The sequence below is a fragment of the Chiloscyllium plagiosum genome, chromosome 8 (genome assembly GCF_004010195.1).
Source record: "Chiloscyllium plagiosum isolate BGI_BamShark_2017 chromosome 8, ASM401019v2, whole genome shotgun sequence".
NCBI classification, from domain to species: Eukaryota; Metazoa; Chordata; class Chondrichthyes; order Orectolobiformes; family Hemiscylliidae; genus Chiloscyllium; species Chiloscyllium plagiosum.
In genome coordinates this window covers 30,066,765-30,077,121 of record NC_057717.1, presented here as the reverse complement: position 1 = coordinate 30,077,121, position 10,357 = coordinate 30,066,765, and positions in this window count along the sequence as shown.

Sequence of the window (10,357 nt, the reverse complement as noted above, 5' to 3'; positions counted from 1 at the left end):
GTTAGTTAAAGATTTGACAGAGAGGTGAGTCACGGATAATGAGACACAGGCAGGACGCTGAGGCTGAGACCACAATCTGATCAGCCACAATCTTAATGCCTGGTGGAGAAGGCGCAAATTCTCTACTGACACACTCCTGCTCCTCAGTCCCATGTTTCTGTGTCCCATTCAACCCCTCTAACCTGCGAGACAGGAGCAGTTAGAGTCCACTTATTGTTATAGTATAGTGCACAGAAATAGAGGAAACAATTTGGTCCCTCAAGACTGTCCCACTCGGTTTGGGAAATATTGAAAATGTAATTGGAAGACCCAGGCTGGATATGGAAGAGGTTGCTCATTTCTCTTTGCAGGGCTTCCCCTCTCTGTATCTTGTGCTTCATTTGTTGATCATGTTGTAGAGCCAGATTCACTGTGAATACAGCCCCCAAATCTCACCCAGTGATGGCTCACAAAATCCACGGGTCACCCTGATTGCAACATTCCATAAAAGACCTTCCAGGAAAATAACATCTACTAACTTTCCAATAACAGAATGGGAGAACATCAGAAACAGGGGCAGGTCATTCTCATCCCAAGCCTGCCTTGGCCTTCACTAAGAACAAGGCTGACCTGCTCCAAGTCTCAAATCTTCCTCAATGTCCAAGTCTTCTTGAGCACTTCCAGAGAACACAGAACAAAGAACAGGACTGATTTGGAGATGTCGGTATTCGACTGGGGTGTACAAAGTTAGAAATCGCATAGCACCAGGTTATACTCCAACAGGTTTAATTAGAAGCACACTAGCTTTCGGAGTGTCGCTCCTTCATCAGGTGATAGTGGAGTGCTCAAGCCTAACACAGAATTTAGAGCAGAAATTTACAGTGTGAATTAACTGAAATTATACATGGAAAAATTGATTGTCTGTTAAGCCTTTCATCTGTTAGAATACCATGATAGTTCCACTTCTTTCATGTGTAAATCACAAAACCTTTTTTTTTTAAAAGTTGCATTCTCAGGTGAGCTGTGAACAATGGTGATAGCTAGACAAAATGCTGAAGGTGTTGGCCCCCTGTGTTCTCTGACTATGCCATGATGTTTAGATTGATTCTAAGCTAAAATGTGAGATAACGGAGTTTTACATGTATTCATGCAGAGTTTGAGCTCAAAGTTCTACATGAATGCATGCAGTTAGGACCCTCAGCCCTCGACGATGTGTTGTTTGTCCTACTCTAACCTACATGCTTCCGTTCACTTTGTTCCATGTGCCTATCCAAGAGATTCTTAAGTTTCCCTCACGTATTTGACTCTACTACTACTGATGGTCGTGCATTCGACACACCCACCACTCTCTGATATCTCCCCTAAAACTTCCTCCAATTACCTTAAAATTATGCCACCTCGTGATAGACATTTCTGCCATGGGAAAATGTCTCTGGCTATTCACTCTCTCTCTGCCTCTCATCTTCTTGTACTCCTCTATCAAGTAACCTCTCATCCAATGAGAAAAGCCCTCGCTCCCTCACGGTTTCTTCGTAAGACCTGCCCTCCAGTCCAGGCAGCATCCTGGTAAATCTCCTCTTTACACTCTCGAAAGCTTCATTATCCTTCCTATAATGAGGAGACCAGAACTGAACACAATATTCCCTGTACGGTCTGAGCAGGGCTCGATCGAGCTGCAGCATAACCTCGCGGCTTTTAAACTCAATCCCCCTACAACTGAAAGCCAACACACCATACGCCTTCTTAACAACCCAATCAACTTGGGTGGCAACTTTGAGGGATCTGTGGACACGGACACCAGGATCCCTCTGTTTCTCCACACTGCCAAGAATCCTGCCTTTCAGATTCGAGCTTGCAAGGTGAATTACTTCAGTTTGAACTCTATGTGCAACTTCTCAGCCCAACGCTGCATCCTGTCGATGCCCCATTGCAACCTACAATAGCTCTCCACATTCTGTACCACTCCAACGACCTTTGTGTCATCGGCAAACGTACTATCCCATTCTTCAACGCCCATATCCAAGTCATTTTTGAAAATAACAGAGAGCAGAGGTCACTGAACTGATCCCAGCGGGACACCACTGGTCCCTTTCAGTGAACTAGCTCCCCTAATTCTCTGTGTAAGAGAATTCCTGACATTCACTACCCTCTGTTTGAAGAAAACCTTCTCTGCTTCTGCACCATGACCAATTGATATGAACAAAAGAGGTAACGCAGGGGCTCAGGTAAGAGAGAATAACCCTGAACTCAAGGCAGTATTTGACTGAGGATGACATCAAGGAGCCTGAACAAAATCACACCTAATGAGAATTAATTATGACCTCTACACTGCTTGGAGTCATTCACAGCACAAGGGAAGATGATTATCATTGGTGGGCATCAATCATCTTAGCCGTGGGGTACATCTGCAGGAATTCCTCAGCAGAGCTTCCTCAGCCCAGGCATCTCCAGTTTATCATCATAGACTCCCTAAAGTGTGGAAGGAGGCTATTCAGCCCATTAAGTCCAAACTGAGCAGATTAGATTCCCTACAATGTGGAAACAGGTACTTCGGCCCAACCAGTCCACACCGACCCTCCGAAGAGTAACCCACCCAAACACATTTCCGTCTGACTAATGCACCCAACATAATGGACAATTTAGTATGGCCAATTCCCCTTTCGTGCACATCTTCGGACTGTGGGAGGAAACCGGAGCACCCAGAGGAAATTCATGCAGACAAGTGGGGAATGTGCAAACTCCACACAGACAGTGCCCAAGGCTCGAATCGAACCTGGGACCCTAGTGATGTGAGGCAGCAGTGTTAGCTACTGAGCCAGCGTGCCAGCAGAGAGGGGGCATTCACTGAAGTCTACAAAATTTTCAGGATAAGTTGTCGCTCTTCAGCTCTTGAAACAGTCTGTGACCATGTGCAGCAAGGTTTGGACAACATTCAAGATCGTACTGTTAAAGTCTGGGTAACGTTTATGTAACAGCACAGTGCATTTCCACGGTGAAAGGACGAGTTCATTCAGCACCTCAATCTGGTTTCACAAGAATGTGGTGAAGCCATTCATCCCATTAAAACTACTGGGCAAAAAGAGGGATAGACCATTCAGTCCCTCCTGCCTGTTGCACAGGAAGTCAGAGAGTCTGCTCTCTCCCACATGTGACGTACATGGGAACAGAAAGAACCATTTTACACCCGGAGTCACTTACAAAGGAACAGGAAGAGGTAATACAGCTTGTCAAGCCATTAACACAGGAACAGGAAAATGTCAGAGATACTCCAACATCACAAACAAATGGAGCAGGGGCTACACAGACAGACTGCTCCAAATTGATCCACATGGCTTAATTACTCATGGTACATATGTGTTACTTTAACATGGTTTTCTGGGAGTCGGAATGAAGCCAACATTTGTTAGCCATTCTCCAAGTTACCTTCCATCTCCATGGACTCCGTGGAGGTCAGAAGCCTTTGGGGAATAACTAACTGTTTCGGAATGAACGCATTTTGGCTGATGACAGGGTTGTGTACAAAGTGACATTCAATGCAGTGTCACACAGTAACTGTGCATTGAAGTGTTCAGAGTTCATTCAGAGCCTGTACCTCTCAGTCAATCGACATGGGGGCTCTGCAGATGCATGTAAACTGTCGTGAATCAAACATTTAATGAAAAGTAAAAACTTTTCCCCCTATTCAGTTTCTGTCCATACCCATCAAGCTTCAACTTCTTATTCTCTCACAGCGCTATAGATTAAACACATAGTTACTGCACTCTCTACTCATGGTAACATCATGCCAGTGTTTAGTCTGGTCAAATTACTTTGCACTCTCTCAGTGACAAAGGGATCATTGTTTATAAAGCAGACCAAACCTTTACACAATGCACCAACTACTCTCTCAACAAAACACGATCATTGGGAAAGATATTCTAACTTTTGTACTTCAATCATTTTGCATGAAGAACCACATATCATTTACTTCCTGTCCCCGTATGAATTCTGTCAGTGTCTTATGACCAAGGACATCCAGGTCCATTTCAACAAAAGCACTCGCCAACCTCTCTACCATTTAATAAATATAAATGTACATGATGATATTTGCTGTTCACATCGAAATCATTTTTATACCTTATGAACAACTATTGTCCAAACACTGATCCTGCTGCCACCCATCAATCCTTCAGTCCAGAGAAAAACAGTATTCTTCTTGTAGCTCCATTACCCAAATTTTAATCCACGTGGTATATATTCCACCCCTACCTACCCATGGACTCGAACATTCCCCATTCACCTGTATTCAAACATGTCAAGTGTCTTCTAAAAATACAAATACTCCACTCCCATTGGTTCTCAACTGTCGATGTCACAACGGACAATCTCCACAAACAGGTTTATCAAAGATAATTTCCCTTTCCTGAATCTAGGCCGAATATACCAAATCATATCATTATTCTCCAAGTATCTAGTTGTCACGTTCCTTATAAAACGTTCCAATATTTTTCTCACAGCTGACATCAAGCTATTAATTTTCTGTTTTCCCTCTCCATCCTGTTTTAAATATTTAAGTTTACAATAGTTGTTTTCCAGTCTGCAGAATTCTTTCCAGAATCTAACCAGCTTTGAAGAATAATCAGTAATTCTTTCATTAGCCCTGTTCTCATCTGAATCACTCTGGGATGTAGATCATCAGATGCAGCAAGTTATGAAACTTCAATTCAATTAGATTTCCAATACCATACGCTTCATTAATTCTGATTTCCTGCAGTTTCCATTTTTACCAATCACTCTGTTCCATAATATTTCTGGAAGTTACTTTCTGTACCTTCCCCTGTGGAGATGGATCCAACGCATTCCTCTCAGCAGGCAGGTGGTTTCTGACCGCTTGTGAATACATTGCAGGACTGCACGTCAGAGATGGTGGATATATTACCCACTGATGCCTGCAAAGTTCCAGAATCAATCCAATTTAATTCATCGTGAGTGTCAGCACAGTCCTGTCCCTGGTGTGAGACGATAGGTTATACTGAAGGAGGGGATACAGCTCAATGACCATCTCAATTTTGAGACAAGCTCGTTTTACACTTTACACCAGAATGGGTGCAGCTTAGACAAATGTTCCTGGAAATCCCAGAGAGTATAGTACAGTGCCCTGCTCCTCCCTGTTCACACAGCTTCCCTTCTTTGGAGTCTCAGCTCCATTTGTTTACTATGGACCCAGACACACTGTAAATGCAGTATTCAGAGAGTGGTCCCCAGACTCTCGGGGCTCCCTGAATGAACCAAGTAGCTGACATCACAATCCTGAGAACACCATCCACAGAGCCTCCACTGACTTTCCAGATGAGAGCAGCAAGTCAAATCCCCACACCCACAGTGCATCCATTCAGTGTTGAAAATGCCTCAGTCTCCTCAGTTTCTCTTCCTGGCTCAGAAAGCTGTCACATATCCACACAGTCACACAGTAACAGATCCTCTCTCCAGAGAAGCAGTTGACAACGGAACATTACGTTTCTCTCTATCTCAGCGACTATAAGTATTGCTGATGGAGTTGATCACCACACTCAGAGACGAGAGATAGGGGAACATAACTCATGGTAAGCAGGAACATCCCATAATAAATATGATATCCAGGAATATGTGAAAAGGGGAAATGTTACAATAACTTCCCATTCTGTTTTCCTTCCAGTCCATCATCAGCAATCCTTTTGCATGTTTTTCCTTTCTCTCTCTCTCTGTCTCTCTCTCTGTCTCTCTCTCTCTCTCTTGCTGGACATCATCCAATCAACACAAACCTCCCGCTTATCCTTCCAACCATCCCTGATATAATAATAATATTTCTCAGTTGTATTCAGTTTTGATAGGCTCACTGAACTCGAAAAGTTATTTGTGTTTTTTTTTCCGACAGACTGCCATATCTGCTGAGATTCTCCAACATTCTTTCAGACGGTGGAGAATTTTATTTCAGATCGCTAACATTCACATTTCCTTAGTTATTTCACCTTTAATGTTGTTGTTTCGCGGGATGCCAGCATCTCTGGCAAGGGCAGAATTTGTTGTCCATCCTAACTGCCCTTGACAACGCGGCCATTTGTCAAGGCAATATGGAGGCAACCATATTGTTGTGGATCTGAGGTGACACTTCGTTCAGACAGGGTAAAAATGTTAGGTTTCTTTCCCAAAGGTTATCAATAAAATAAGAAAAGAAATCCTGATGGTTTATGGTTTCCATGAGTGAAATTAGATTTCGTTCCAATTTTTGTCATTGAAATTTAAATTTAGTCATTGAATGTGGTAGGATTTTAGACAATGCTTTAAGAGTCATCACCTGTGCCACTGAATGACACAGTCAGTGACATTATTACTCTGTTTAAGAGTCCCTGTTGTGAAGTTACTGTAGAGACAAGAACACGTTTGTGGTCAAACTATTTGTAACTGGAAGAGAGGTCAGAAGAGAACTGAATCCATAAAATCTGTCGTTAATGAAGGGGTAGATGATGGCGAAGTCAGCAACAGACCTCAGGTGGAGTTGGAGATTGAGGATATTATATAGGTGGGTTTCAGCAGGTTTGATGACAGGGAGAATATGGAGACATAAGACAGTTCACTGTACAAAGGAGACTCAGGGTTCCAAACAATCTTATTCCTTCTCAGATGTTTATGAGTAAGTAGTTTGGAAATGCATGAGAAGGAAGTGGCGTTTGTGACTGAAAGTTTATGTATTTGTTAAATATAATCAACCAGAATAGCAATAACATTCAGCACCATTTATAGAATTGACAGAGATAGACTTACCAGGAACACCAATAATAGCGAGGATGGGATAGTACCCAGCTTGAATAATCATCAGTACAGCTCGTATCCGCAACCCTAAAATTGACCGATCCTGAGAAAGCCAGTAAAGACCCCAGGATAAAATCCTGTCCATTGTTGGAACATTCCAGTCTAATGTTCTCAGATTCTGATCCATTGTTCGAACATTCCAATATAATGTTCTCAAATTCAAATCCATTGTTGGAACATTCTAATATTCTCAGATTCCGATTTCTCTCTCTTTCTCTGTAGCTGCTGATCCCAATCTTGTTGACATCGACTCTGCACCGAATACTATGGCATAACAAGTTGAACGAAATCTCTAATTAAAGAAGAGGGAAATCCTCCAGTGACCCAGTTAGGTCCAGGAAGACTGATATTAATCACAGTCACTGCACAAACAGCTCAAGTTAACCCATTTCACGGCAACTCTGCTATAACACAATAAGACTGCGATTTTGATATCGCTGGTAATTGGGCTAATGACACATCTCCAGTTGTAAACATAGAGGTGAGGGAGAGAGATAATTATTACTCTTCACAAGCTCGATGATTCTGCTATGTTTTGGCAGTAGAGGAATTGTAGGGCTCCCGAGGCCGTGTGTGTCTGATCACCAGGCCTGCTGCATTTTTTCATTTTATTTATTTATGTTTAACTTTGACTTTTATCTGTCCAGCAGTAAACGGCTTAGGTGGGTTTAGGCATTTTTAGAGACACCTACAGAGCCATAGACAATGTAGATACAGTCCATTCCTTGTGTTCGTGCAGCCGCGGCCTGGTCCTGTGGAGTGATGGTCAAACTCTCACAGAACCAGGATTCTTAGTTTTACCTTTTGACAGTTATTGCTGGGGTCTCAGCAGGGTTGGAAGGCAGGAAATCTCTCCCGGGTGCTACACACTGTCTCTGTGACTTCTCTCGGAACTGTATTTTGATGTTTTTTCCTCCTGGATTGGAGAACTGCATATCAGACAATCTGTTTCCTGCATTTGTTTTTTGACATTTGTGTGCTTATTGGATGATGGCATTTTGGAGCAGTTACTGTATAGACATTAAATAAACTATTATTCCACTAAGTTTTCCAACAGAATTAAGTTATTGCAAGTTCCTCTTCCTTTTGTTGTCTTTTATCGACAGTGTTTTGCTTAATGTCGAATATTTTGACAAAGTAAATTCTATCTCGAAAACAGCATCACACATTTACCAGCCGAGTGGGCCGAACTGGAGGAGTGATAATCATGTCAGGAATTATATCGGATACTCAATCCATCTCTCAGATCCAGCCCGGACATGTATAAGCCCAGATGAGATACCTGCTCAGAATGAAGCATTGCGTAGACCAGGCTAGTGCACTGCTCAACACTTCACTACTTATGTGTCCAACAGTGCACTGATCTATAAACTTGGACTCGATGATCTGTTCAGCACAGGGCGCTGTGCAGTGAATAGCAGTGAATTTATCTACTAATCTGGAGGATTTACTTTCCCAGCATGCACAACTGTGTACATCAGTCACTGCATTGCTGAGTAACACTGTGGGGAAACTTGCAGCTCACGCTGGAAGTGACAGGATGTGCAGCTTCACTCCAAATACAGCTCATATCTCCATTGTGGCATGACACAGGAGTGCTGTGGGTGTGATACGCACTGCCAGAGAGAGATGGCGGGGGATTCAGTTTGAATACCAACAAATGGGAGGAGCTTGGCTAAAAGAGAGGGGGAGATTGAGAGAGAATTTCAGAGAAGGATCTGATGGTAGGTGTAAAAATTGTGAAATGAAAATATTTCGATAGCATCTTGCAATATAGGCCACTGTTTACAGGAATGATGGGTGAGCAGGATATTGGTGTAAGTTAAGATGATTGATAAGCATTTGTCCTGCAGAGTTGTAACTGGGAAAAGGATCAGCAGAGTCTTCGACACATTGGGCTGAATCGAACAATAATTTGTCTCAGTGCCATTTTCGTTGAGTGCGACAGAAGGAATGTCAGCACGAGGCAGAGCTAATTTCCTGGTGTTATCTTACCGAACTCACCTCATTAACTACCCACCCCACCCCATGATGTCCCTCTCATTCAATACCAGCCCGACCTTCCCACCCATCATGGCTGGAGTAACACACCATCGCCCGCATACCCCTGGATATTCAGTGATCGCTAAAAGGCCAATGGGCACACTGTTAAGCTTTCTCGGTTTGGAGCTGTCCTGCATAGTTTACCCGAGCATGGCAGATAAGGGAATGTTACACCACAGCTTGTCGAAAGGGGCACGGAGGTCCTGGTGAATGGTCCAGTACAGAGAGGGACCATTCTCTTCCCAGAGGGAGCGGCACCACCAGACCCACTGAGCATGGTCTCAGCACACCACACTGCTCAGTGTAGTATCTGCTGTCCGAAGAAAAGTCCAACAATACAGGAAACGCATCAATAACCTTCTCCGCTCTGTCAGGATAAGGGTCACCGTATTGTCTCTACTCTCTCACACTCACTGTATATCTGTTAGCGCCTTCCCCAGATAAGGCTCCATCACCCTCACGACTGCAAAGCAGCACATTTTCTCTCTCTCGCTCTCTCTGTCTCTCTCTCACCTACGCAATGTACCCACATGGTTATAAGATGTTTTTATGAGTGATGTTGCTAGAATTCTCTGGATGATGTCGTTTGTACAATGTTCCAGATAATTTTCAAAATAATTCAACTTTAGCAAAATGTTCATCCCCCAGTATGTAACGCATCAGAGGAAGGAGCAGTGTTTACCTTTTTTTTAAATCACTCAGGATGAAAGTGCATCATGAGGCCATTAAGCCTCTCAAATATGCTCCACTATTCAGACAAAGGAAGCACCTAAACACTTGAAGACTCATCCTCTTCTTGAAGACAGGCGTAACATTGGAGTTTCACCAGTTTCACTGGAACACTCTTTTAATCCCGAGAATTATGGAATATTTCACAAAGTGCCACCAGTCACTCTGTAACCACTTCTATTAAAACAAGCTATGAATTACTGATGAGTTGTTTACCCTTGGTCTTTTCTGTTTGAGAAAAGCCTTGTTCGTTTTTTTAGAGACAGTGCAAAACTTTCATCTGACTACAATTTTGTTTATGATATTGAAACTCTTTGTGCCTTCCCTGTGAGGAACGGTGTAAAAAATTTGTTTAAAATTCTCTGCCTGTTCCCTGAAACCAGTTCCCCAGTCACATCTTCCAGGTGTGCCATATATTCTTTCCTGCCTTTCTTCCAAGGGTCACACACACATTAAGAACGTTTTTTATTCGATATGGGAAAACTCTTGCGGTTACTTTATTTCATATTTCTTGCCAGTTTTGGCAGGTTTTTCTTTGTATGTTGTTTTATACAATCTGCTTCTGGTTCCAAAAGTAAACTTCCCAAATTTGGCAGATGCTAGAGCTCCCCAATCTGAATTCTTTAGTTTGTGATTGATTAGTATCCTTCACATCCTTTGTGCATCATGGGTGATTCATCTTCACATCTTCATACCATCTTCTTTTTGACCAAAGTCAATTATTACTGAGCATTATTAAGCAGTACCTGCTTAAATGTGCACACACACACACACACAC